The sequence below is a fragment of the Lissotriton helveticus genome, chromosome 3_1 (genome assembly GCF_964261635.1).
Source record: "Lissotriton helveticus chromosome 3_1, aLisHel1.1, whole genome shotgun sequence".
NCBI classification, from domain to species: domain Eukaryota; kingdom Metazoa; phylum Chordata; class Amphibia; order Caudata; family Salamandridae; genus Lissotriton; species Lissotriton helveticus.
Window position 1 is genome coordinate 1,403,807,793 of NC_136061.1, and position 12,793 is coordinate 1,403,820,585.

Sequence of the window (12,793 nt, forward strand, 5' to 3'; positions counted from 1 at the left end):
ACCGATACAGCAGGGTAGAAGGCAGAGCTGCCCCGTTCCCTCACTTGTTTGCTGTAGTGATGAAGCTTTTGGCAGAATGGGTGCGAACCGATGCTCAGGTGTGGGGCCTACATAGGCACCCAGAACATGAGGACTGCATAGCTGTGTACCCAGACAATGCCCTGCTGTATGTGTGCTGCCCGACCTCTCAATCCACCACATTATTGATATATTCAGGATTTATCGGGGAGACTCTGGCTTCAAGTTTAATTGGGGAAAAACGGTGGTCCTCTCAATTACTAGCTCCCCAGCTACTTTGGGTATTCATGCTAGAGGCCCTTTGAAGAATGCTCCTAACTTTAAATACATGAGGCTACATGTTTCACTGGATCTGATGAGGAGCTGGAAGCTTAATACGGTCTCTCTAATATGCCAGTCAAAATCACACCTTGAGGCCTGGAGTAAATTGCCACTCTCGACGATGGGCTTTGGTGCCTTATTTAAAATGATCATGCTACCACAGCTTTTATACTTTCTCCAAAACTACCCATATTTCCTTTCAGGCGATTTCTTTATTTCTTTGCCGTTCATTATTACGAACGATATATGGTCAGGGAAGACATAGAGGGTAGCTTTCTTTTAACAAATTCATACAGCCACAATAAGATGGGGAGGTTGATTTTACATCAGGCATTACTATCAAACCGCCCGACTATTGCCAATAATAGCTTGTCATTTGCAGACAGGACAGACTCTGTATTACAACTGAAGGTTGTGGTTGCGGGAGTGCTGCTTCTGCTGATGCATCTATATGACTACAGTGTAACCAGAGAGCTGCCCATGGTTACCAGGATTACTCTTGAATGCTGACACCAGGTGCTCAGAGATATCAAGTGATATGGGCGGATCAGAAAAGAAACCCACCTTTGGCACGGCAAGTGGCTGCCAGAGTTTTCCCGATTGCATGGATTTTTCAGTTGTGACAACATAGGGTTAACCCAGTGGGGAATGTTTGGGAGGCCTCAAGCATCAACACATTTAGCCAAATACAGTCAGAGTTTGACCGCTGTAGAATTCAATTCTTTTGATATCTCCAGATCAGGCACGAATTTAAGGGTTCAACAAAGCATCTCCAGGACATCCTGGACTTCGGCCCTTTGGAGTCTAAGTTGATGCAGGAACAAAGGGGGACAACAACCATTTATAGAATATTCACAACATTAACTGTTAATATGCCGGACACAACGCAGACTCTCATGGATAGATTGGAGTGGGTTCTGGGAATCTTAGATGTTGAAGATTGGGCTAAGGCAAAAATTTGCAACTGGGAATTGGTGATACTGGCAAGCTACTGCCTTGTTGAATTCAAATATTTCCACAGTTTATTTTTCACCTGCATGCCTTCCCAAGATAGTGAGAAGCCCTAACCGAATCTGCACATGACGTGTGGATGATGTTGGTACCTTTATTCACATGTATTGGAATGCTCAGTGGCCCATTGATACTGGTGTAGAATTTATGCAGTGTTGGCCGGGATGGTTGGGGTGAGCCACACTGTTGCACCTTCGGTGGCATTTCTAGGAATCATGTTGGGATGGGTTGGAATTTTGGCAGGGAAGAGACTAGTTGCGCTGGCCTAATTATTGGAAATAGCCCGTTTATGGATGGGTCCGGGTTCCCCCGCTGTGATCGAATGGACCAGAGCAATGGACTTCTGCACCACCGCAGAGGAAAGAGATGCTCACAAAAATATGGACCCAATGGTGGAACATGTCAGTAAATATTCTAAATAGCTGCCGATATAGGTTTAATACGACGAAAGTGGGCATTAAGGGACTAAATATATTCTATAGATACCACGAAAGATTTATTCAGCTTAATGACCAATTATCCCTGGGCGTGAGCTGTACATTTTCTAATTTGTTACTTTCTTTACTACGGCTTCAAGGGCCTCCATTTTTTGAGAAAAAAGAGTGAAGGGAGAAATTCCTGAAAAACTCGGCCATCCTTTGAAAATGTCAGACCATGTAATTGGAGATAACTTGTATTTGTAATTTGCACAGAGCCAGCGAGATGGAATATTTGTCCCTCAGATTAAATATTATGGAGACCTGTAGGCTGGCCTGCCTGGAAACTCAGGGACAGCCAATAGCACACCGCACGGAGGCTCTTCTTTTTATCCATTGAAGGCGGTCTACCATCAAACCTGCTATACATTTACATAAAACGATTATGACGAGGATTGTACTGGGGCAAACCTTTGGAAACTGTTCCGAGATGTAGACGGATATAATCGACATTCAGGGTGATGTAAATCTACCACACGTATATATGGTTGATAGTAACATTGAAGCATATTGCTCTGCGGTGTGTGTAGGATGGGTATGGATTTTTGCAAAACAACAGTTGATGGACAGAATGCAGAACAATGTCATACATTCACCCCAGTACAGAGATCTGGGCCTAAATCCATCGTTTTTTTGCACTCCACACCACCCCAGTTCAGACATGCCCATATGCAAATCAGCCTTGACCCTGTGCCTCATGGGAACAGTCCCGCCCGAACTGCCTACCCATGTCTTTCCTGGACCGGAATCAAGCATCCTAGGACCGGTTTCTGGCTATCAGCCGTCTTCAGCCAGGATAGCTTGACTCCAGTGGTGTGGAGAGCATGGGACTCACGTCTGAGCATACCCATCCCACTCGGGGTGACAAATGCAAAACAACAGTTGATGGACAGAATGCAGAACAATGTCATACATTCACCCCAGTACAGAGATCTGGCCTAAATCCATCGTTTTTTTGCACTCCACACCACCCCAGTTCAGACATGGCCATATGCAAATCAGCCTTGACCCTGTGCCTCATGGGAACCGTCCAGCCCGAACTGCCAAGCCATGTCTTTCCTGGACCTAAATCAAGTATCCTAGGACCGGTTTCTGGCTATCAGCAGTCTTCAGCCAGGATAGCTTGACTCCAGTGGTGTGGAGAGCATGGGACTCACGTCTGAGCATACCCATCCCACTCGGGGTGACAAATGCAAAACAACAGTTGATGGACAGAATGCAGAACAATGTCATACATTCACCCCAGTACAGAGATCTGGCCTAAATCCATCGCTTTTTTGCACTCCACACCACCCCAGTTCAGACATGGCCATATGCAAATCAGCCTTGACCCTGTGCCTCATGGGAACAGTCCAGCCCGAACTGCCAAGCCATGTCTTTCCTGGACCTGAATCAAGTATCCTAGGACCGGTTTCTGGCTATCAGCCGTCTTCAGCCAGGATAGCTTGACTCCAGTGGTGTGGAGAGCATGGGACTCACGTCTGAGCATACCCATCCCACTCGGGGTGACAAATGCAAAACAACAGTTGGTGGACAGAATGCAGAACAATGTCATACATTCACCCCAGTACAGAGATCTGGGCCTAAATCCATCGTTTTTTTGCACTCCACACCACCCCAGTTCAGACATGGCCATATGCAAATCAGCCTTGACCCTGTGCCTCATGGGAACAGTCCAGCCCGAACTGCCAAGCCATGTCTTTCCTGGACCGGAAGCAAGCAAACTAAAGTTTTTAGTGGAAAAAAATGCCTAAAAGATCAAAGTGTTAACCACAGGTATCTAGTCGGGGCAAAGTCAAAGGTTAAGGCTGACCGTAATGGAGCGCGAGTAGGATACACAAAATGGTTTGGGACTGGTCTTGGCTTACCTTCAGACTTAAAAGTTTCAAAGAAAAGTTCCTGCCAAGGTAAAGTTCAGTGAGGCAAGGCAGCCAGCGGTGTCCAAGGAGGAGGCATGGATATCGGAGAGCCCTGGATAGGATTGTGGTAAAGATGTCTACCTTCTGTATTTCTCACTTTTTTGGAAGTTGAAAATCTCCAGCAGGACGAAGCTGCAGGACTGGAGCCCATGAGGCCAGATGCCTACACTGAGAGGTGTGCTGAACAGGATTTGCTGCTGCAGAGAAGGACATAGAGAGAGCTACTGTGGGGCCAAGCCAACCTGCGATGCACCTTAGTCTGAGCGTCAGGCAGGTATATTGGTCCCGATCTTCCATCAGTTCTCTGGCCACTTTTTAGTTAAAAGTTTTCTATGTCCCAACTTTTAGGGGTAGTCAGGGGCAGCACTTTCAACACCATTTCCAAGGGTCTAAGACTCACTTGTGGGGATAGGTCAAGACTCACTCCAGCAGAGGCCAGGTGCAGAGTTCAAGATCTCTTGAACTTGCTATGTCCCTGTGTCTCGCACAGGAGTCCAAACAACTAGCCCTTGTTGTCACTCTGGCAGTCCAGGGTTCAAGCAACAAGGCAAGCATCAAGCTGCAGGGCAGTCCGCTGGGGTACAAAGCATTCCTGAGCAACAGGCCAGTCATCTGGAAGAAGCAGGACAGCCCTCTGAGGTAGAATGCAGGCCTCAAGCAGAAAGGTAGTCCTCTGGGGATCCAAGGCAGTCCTTCTGATATCCTCCGCAGATCCGGAAGTGTACTGAAACGTTGCTCTGTGGGTCCAATATTTATACCCGGTGCCAGCCTAGAAGGTTCCTGCCTTCCCCTGCCAAGGGTCAAAGAAGTCTTGGGTGACAAAAGACTGATGTTAGATTTCTTTTGCATGTTCTCCAATACGGTTTGCCTGAAGTGCAATTGGAGCAGGGAACAGCTCCACCCCCACCCATCCTGTCAGGATGGCCTATCCTGCCCACACCAATGCCTTATAGTCTCACTGTCTGGGAGGAATATACAAAGGCTGACAGGAGTGTCATTTGTCACTGGCAGCAAGCACCAATTGGTTATGGCAAGAAAATGCCATCTCTCTAAAAGTGGCATTTTCAGAACAGTGACTTAATATCCAACTTTACAATTAAAGAGGATTTTAAAATATAAATAATTTGGGACCAAACATGAAATTTCTACCTGTTCCCAATCAAACGTTCACACTTATTATATGTAATGACTTAACCATATGGTATTCTATGAAAGAGGAAGGGCTTAGAGGGGGGAACAACACATTTAGGAGTTTTTCACTACCACGACTTTTAAAGCTTAAAAGCACATGTCCCACTTTTTTAATGCAGTGCACCTTAACCTGTGGGATGTTTAGGGCCTACCTCATGAGTTATTTGTATGTATTAAGAAGGTGTAGCCCTGGCAAAAGGTTTTCTTTACACAGTGTAAAGATAAGTTCTAAAGCACTCCTGTGGCACAAAAGTCGCCTACGGGTAAGTAGGTCATAGTAATCCACATTAGAACAAGATTATAATTCTCAGTTCTCTTTTATTTAATCCAATCATATTTCATCATATGATAACGAGTTTGATGGTGAATATGCATGAACAATATTCCAATGGTTCAAATGTTGTTTCAGGTCTATTCATACATTAAAGCAACTGTCGCCGATGCATTTCGAGCCGGATGGCTCTTCTTCAGGGGGAATGTTCTAGAAAAGAAACATGTAAGGACCCACTCAGATACTTGTCCAGCAGTCAAATGTAATGGATACAAGAGTGATCATGGATAGTAAAAAGGGACGTGATGGAAAATGTATAATATGTGCTCACAGTAAAAATAGTGAGTGAATGTGCAACCAACGGATATCTAAAAAATGATGAAAAGTACAGGAAGAAAATCAGGGCTGAGACCCGCAAAGCCAGAGAATGGTAGACTGTCTATTTAAATAAGTGCATTGTGGCAGGCAGGAAAGAACTAGATCAACATGCAAACTAAGATGTATAGCGTGTTAAAAAAGAAGTTAGTGATAGGTACAATAGGTGTAAGAGTTGCTGAATCGGGTAACCGGTAAACAGCAGAGGATTTGTGTAACGGAGATAACTCAGCTTAGTGCAAGCTATGTAATCGGGCGAAAGTGCTCGCCTGTTAAACAATGAAGATCAAACATCGAGAATTGCGCGGTTTGTGAAATGGCTGTGATTCTGGTAACAGCGTTGTGTAATAAAATAAATGAAGACGGGTTAGTGCTCACCTCAATGTTAATAAGTGGGTAAACGCGTGTGAAGAAGCAGGGTCAGCGTCTTCGAGCAGCAGAACCCGAAAGACGCGGAAATCAAATGAGCCGCGGGAGGCGGCATAGATAAAGAAAGCGGACTGCGGGAAACGAGAAAGAGGGCCGGGAGTTAATGTGACAGCGTGAAAAGAATAAAAATGGAAGATGTAGACGAAGGATAGAGCTGTAAAAACATATGACGTTCTGCAAATACATGCAATAAAGAAGGATAAATAAGAAATCACACTATGGAATATAAAAAGTCAATTTAAAGAGCGTATGTAGCACAAACGCTGCGCATAGAAAAATGTCAATCCCCTAGTGTGGGCATGTTGTCAAAATGAAAAAAATGTAAAAAGAGCCAAACTACAGCCGTATAAAAAGAAATAGAAGTATGAAGTAAGAACAAGGGAAGCAGAAAAAGGCGGTGAGCGGAGATAAAGTGAGCCATGATAAAAGGAGTGTATTTCAGAAAAGGAATGCAGAGTAAATGAAAGATATACTGCGAAAACAATTGAAAAGTGAAGAAAGACAACTGTGAAGAAGAAATAAAAGAGTGGCAAAAGCAAAAAGATGACAATTGTAATCCGTATCGTTCCGAAAACATTATTGAGACACAGGGCAGACAAGAATCAATCAGACAGAATGAAAGCAGTCTAAAAATTTTAAAGAAAACAACTATATTCAAGTCTTTCATTAAGCCCGTTTGGATGTAGGGCGTTTAACTTGTGCATCCAGTATAATTTGGGTTGTAGCAAGAATTTTTTGTTGTCTCGACCTTCAGGCTTGTTCACAACTTCCAAATCCAAGAGCCGGATTTGGCTGGGATTGTGGCAATGATTAACATAGTGTGCTGCTACGCAAGATTTAATGTTCTTATTACGAATGTTACTTTGATGTTCCGTCAGTCGGGTTTTTATTTTCCGTTCTGTTTTGGCCACATATGGGAGACCACATGGGCATTTCAGTAAATATACCAAATTAGTTGAATCACATGTGGCGTTGACCCTTAGTTTGATGGGGGTCCCTTGAGATGGATGTAAAATGGTAGTCCCTTTTATAATGCTGTTGCAATTGCCACAATTGTGGCACGGGACTGTGCCCTTATAGTTTCTTTACTATCCAGCACCTCGAGGACTAGGAGGTTATCATTCTCAGCACCCAAGGTATTTTGAACTTTGGTACAGCTGATTACTTTTTTACGTTTACTATTGGAGTGCAGCGGTTTCTTCTCTTCATTTCAAAAGGTTTTCTTTGCCAGGTCGAATTGGCAGTTTAAAAGTGGACTACAGGCTTCAGAGACAGCCCTGGGACTTGTTTTAAAGGGCTACTTTGATGGGTGGCCCAATCAGGGCTGCAGGTTGACTAGTAGCATTTAATTTACAGGCCCTGTGTACTTGTAGTACCATATACTAGGAAGCTATGGATGTATGACGTTACAACGCATGCTTTTACCACGCATGCTGTTACAACGCAGTTTTTACAACGCATACCATTACAACGCATAGCGCTTTAGGGTGCTGCATAGTGAATAGTTTAATTTACTATTCCAACTCCAGTCCCCGTGGACACTAGGGTAGGTGTTGGATAGTAAATTAAATCTATTCCCTATCCTAGAGCGCCCCCCAGCGCAATGCGTTGTAATGGTTTTCGTTGTAAAACCTGTGTTGTAATAGCACTGCGTGGTAAAAGTTGCGTTGTCAAGGATGTTTCCCGGACGTTATAAATAAATTAAATGTGCCAATCAGGTGTAGGCCAATCTTACCATGTATTAAATAGATAGCATAAGCACGTTTGCACTGGTTAGCAGCAGTAAAGTTCACAAAGTCCTAATGTCAACAAAAAGGAAATTCCGAAAACCGGCGAGATGACAGCAAAAGGGTTGGGGTAAGACACCACCAAGGATTTCAAGTCCAACACTATCCTCACTTCTGTTCAGAGTTCAGTGGTGACCGACTATATGTAGTTTCTTACAAACTGCATTCCCACCTATAAGTTGTTACAATTTGCTATTCTACTGGATTCTAATGTTTTTAGTTTTGTTACATGTAAAGCTCACAAATACCACTTGGAGCATTTACACTATAACAATATGTTAAACAATAAATACATTTATTCAATTCAAATAATCTTTATTTCGATCGTAAAAGATCATAAAAGATGTACAAGTGATTTTCATCATTTCTACGGTTAAGAACATTATAAAATGTACTATACATTTTTAAAACAATTTCCCAACTCATGGATGCAATCTAATTACTAAGGTGCACTTTACTTAAAATAAGAGCAAATCTATATGAAGACTAATGTGCAAGGCAGTTGAAAGGTAAAATGTTCATGCAGCTATAGTGTCCTTGATTATTTTTATACGTATTCGCCACATTGCCGTCAGGAATTTTGCCATTACGAACACTGTTGGTGCTGATAGGTCTGTCTTAAGGATTCTGTAGGCCGGAGCATAGGTTCGGAAGCCCAAGTTCTTTAAATAAGGGACCAGCCAAACACTCCTTATTCTGCTGTAGGCTCTACAGAACAGAACCACGTGAAGATCACTTTCCAGTTTATAGTTGCAGGCTGGACAGACCCCTGAGTCCAGATGGCCTGCCCAAGATTTAGTAAGGGACCTCAAGGGGAGAGATCCATACCTCCATTGCATATAGATCTTCCGTACGAACACAGGTGTCATGTCATCTAGTACATATTCAGAGCTATATGAGTCTTTTACCTTGATGAATGTGTCGGTTAAGGATCATTCCCGGATAGAATTCAGAGTTTTCTGGAGCATAACGCTATAGAATAAGTTTGAAAGTTCTTTTCTAGAGATCCTTACGGACACTATTTCCGGTTTGGACCATAGCTCTGGGACTCCGAGGGTCAAACACATATCCCTAATGTACTTTATCCACGGGATTTTGGTGGCGTAGGTTGATCTTAGGAGTTCCTGCAGTTCATTTCTGTAATGTACCAGATCCTGACTGCTCCACAAGCGCCTCCATTAGGTCAAGGGTTTAAGGCCCAATTCCTCCGTGATTGGTCGTAATGCTAAATCCATTCTTCGGGGGAGAAGAGGAGTGCTCGGGGGAAGTGCAGCTAATTGTCTTATAAAGTTATTTTCTGCAACTTGTATGGTGTCTAACAAGATGTGTCCCCAGAGCTCACCCCCATAAGTGATACCCCCCGGGCTTGAGCTTTGTAAATGTGGATGGCGGGTGCCAATGGACGGAGAGGAGATTTTTTGGCAATTCTTGTAATGGCACCTGCCCTCTGGACTAATTTTGTGGTTGCTTTTGTTTTATGTGGCAGCCATGTCAGGTTCTGGTTGAGGGTTATACCAAGGTATTCTACTACATGAACCATTTCCAGGGATGTAGTTCCTAGGCGGGGATTTGGGCAGCTTTTGGGTTTGGGGTTGAGGATCATAAATTTTGTCTTGGAGGGGTTTATTTCCAAGCCCCTTCCGTTACAGAACCCCAAAAACCCATTCAGGATCCTCTGAAGCCCCATTGGTGTTTTTGACAGCAGCAGGGTGTCATCTGCGAACATAATCGCTGGCACCCTGCTGCTGTTCAATTGTGGAGCATCGATGTTAGGGATCCTGTTCAAGTGCTCTATCACCCCGTTCACGAATAAGCAAAACAGGGTCGGCGCCAGTACGCAGCCCTGCCTTACCCCTCCGTGAACGGGGAATCTGTCAGTCAGCCTGCCTCCCTTTCCATATCTAACTCGGGCATAGTTGTCAGTGTGCAACCTGATTAAGATGTGGAGAATATCTCCTGGGACACCCAGCTCAGCCAGCACCACCCACAATTTAGCCCGCGGGACTAAATCGAAGGCGGCACGGAGGTCTACAAAGACCGCGTACAGAGTCCCACCTTCGATAAGTACCGTCTTCCAGTAGATAATATTCAGTCTAAGTATTTGGTCGACTGTTGTGACTCCTTTTCTAAATCCCGCCTGGAGAGGGCTCAGGATGTCAGTCTCCTCTATCCAACTTTGCAGCCTGTTGAGTATTAATCTTCCAAATAACTTCTGGGAGACATCAATGAGGCTGATTGGGCGATAGTTGGCTGGGAGCAGGGGCGACCCCTTTTTAAAAATCGGGACCACCTCTGCCCCCAGCCAAGTATCTGGTATTTTCATTCCCCCCAGCACTGCATTGAATAACACCAGGAGGTAGGGTGCCCAGATTCCAGGTTCGTGCTTATATAGGTCACCCGGCACCCCATCCAGGCCTGGTGCCTTACCCGAGGACAGCCCTGCTATCGCCATCCTGATCTCCTTTACAGTAAAGGGATCAGGGGTCTGACTATCAGGAATGATGGGTGGTGATGGTTCTGTCCCCCCATTCTCTAGGGAGTATAACAACAGGAAATGTTTTTGCCAGACACATGCGGCAATGTTAGGTTCAATTGCCGGGGGAAGATCTCCACATCCATGATTAATTATTCTCCAGAATCTACGGGAGTCTCTTATTGCTAAGGACTCCGATAGATTCTCCCAGTGCTGCACATCCCACTCTTTCTTGGCGTTGGCTATGAGTATTTTGTATTCCCTCCTTCTGGAGCAGATCTCTTCCCTCGGGCCTCCTGCTTTTATAATAGATAGGAGGTCACGTTTTGCAACACGGCATGCGGTGTTAAACCAAGTGCCTTTGTTCAATCCCTGAGTTCTAAGAGGTCTGGTGCAGAAGAGGTCAGCTTCAAGTTTTCTAATTAGGTGCTCATGTACATGTACGAGATCCTCACTAGTTTCCTTTAAGGAGTCTAGGTTCCATAGCTCAAAAGCCTCCTCCAGGATTGGGATGATTCCAGCATAAAGGGCAGCTAGCTTGTCTTCGCTGGAAGCAAGATTTTCCCATCTTATCCTCTTCTTATTGTTATCTAGGAGGTATCCCTCTCTGGGCTTTTGCTCATTTAGCGCCCTCTCCTCCAAGCAAGGGATGACATAGTCTAGTTCAAGGGCATTGTGATCACTGTCCTCTCTAGGTGTTACTCTAAAATCCACCACCCTTTTCCAGGCATGCAACTGTACCAAGAAGTAATCTAGTCTAGATTCCCTCCCTACTTTATTGTACGTACATTTGCTCGGGATGTCAGACCTAGTGCGGCCGTTACAAGCTCTCAGTCCGTGGGTGAGAGTAAATGTATTTATCTGTACGGCTAGCGGTGTCCATGCTCTGGGAGGGGGAGCCTCTGTTTGCGGGACCTGCCAACTTGAATCCTCCTCTAGGGAGGGTCCATCAAGTAAACCAGGTAGCGGTTCAAAATGCGAGTTAAAGTCACCCCCTATTAGGTATGGTATGCCTTCTGGGATGGTTTCTAGAAGCCGGGACAGTGCCTCAATGGTTTTGGAGGTGGCAGCTATTGGAACTGGCCTGGAGTATATATTTATTACAAGTAATTTGTGAAGACTTGGCCATTCGAGGAGAACAGCCAGTATGTCTTCCGAGTCCACGGTATATCGTGAAGCTAAACAGCCTAGATCCGAAGCCACCCAGATTGCCAAACCTCCAGATGGTCGGCCTCTCCCTCCCCATTTAGCTTGTATCGAGAATATCTCAAAACCCCTATAAGTGAACTCCTCCCTTGCCCAGGTCTCTTGAAAGAGACAGGCACTTTTGGAATTGATTAATTCAGCCCAGGAGTCCGAGTCTATTTTATTGGCCAGGCCTGCCATATTCCATGATAGCAGTTTTAGTATTTGGGGGACATGGAGCCTAATCCCCTTCGTGGTTTGGTTAGTCATTTGGTTTATGTGGGCTGGTGGGGATAACCTCTGAGTCAGCCCTTGTCCCATGGATGTACCCTCTAAGTTATTTCCCCTTTCTTCTCCCCGTTGAAAAGTTCCAGAAGTTCTAATAACAGAGTTCTCCTCCCCGTAGATAGAGTTGGGGGGATTTAGACCGCCATCGTCGGTAGATTGAGATATATCATGCCCTGGTGTTAGCCTAGGTGCCCTTTCTTCAGAGGCCAGCTGTCAATCCACCGTTTCAAGGCAGTCATATCGGTTGAAGGTCGGTAGAAACAGTGGCTGGTAATATCTAGGGGGCCAGGGTACTTCTCTTTCAAATCCACCCCTTCCCATTCCTCTTCTCTTTACAGTCTCCCAACCTTGGGGGTCATCATAAGTTAGCGGGTAATCAAAAGGTGTTCGCGTTTGATTATAGGGGGTTCTCCTCCCTCCCTGGTTGCCCCCCCAATTTCCCAGTGAATCGTGGTAATGTCCCCGTCTCTGGTCAGTGGGTATGTGAGTATTTGTTGGATAGAAGAACGAAAGAGGGAGTGGATGAATGTTATTTCCCTCATCCTCTGAGAAGGACCACAGATATAAGAGACTGTTCCTGGTTCTTTAAAGCTCACCAATATGCAGTCGCCACTGATTGTTTTAGGTCTCTTGCCTACCCACGAGACTCTTCTTACCATGCGAATGTCGCTGGTCATACCTCTGGGAAGTGGTCTGTATGTGGATAGCCAGTTGATTACTTTGTTTTTAGTGAGGCCCCTGTCTCGCTTGCAGCCGGTTTTAGTTCGGGTGCCCCAGCTAAAATAACGGTGTATGGAGCTACCTCTGGCGGGAGATTAACAGTTACTGTTTTTTGTGATTTTGGCACCGTGTTATTAAAATCCTGGGAATTTTGATTGGTACTTGATGTGGGTTTTGGTGCACTTGTATGTTGTGACTGCGAATGCGCAGTATTAATGACTGCAGATGTTTGCTGTACACTAGGGGGTTGCTTGTGGGAGACACCTACTGGGGACGCTGGTAGAAGTGGTTTGGCTTTTAGGTTGGATAAATGATCACTGGCTGGTTTA

General features: G+C 45.0%; 1 protein-coding gene across 3 annotated transcripts in view; it reads left to right on the forward strand.

The window, feature by feature from the left end:
• Nucleotides 1-12,793, forward strand: part of ITGB5 (integrin subunit beta 5) — a 780,917-nt gene that overhangs the window by 328,141 nt on the left and 439,983 nt on the right. The gene's annotated exons all lie outside the window — the stretch shown is intronic.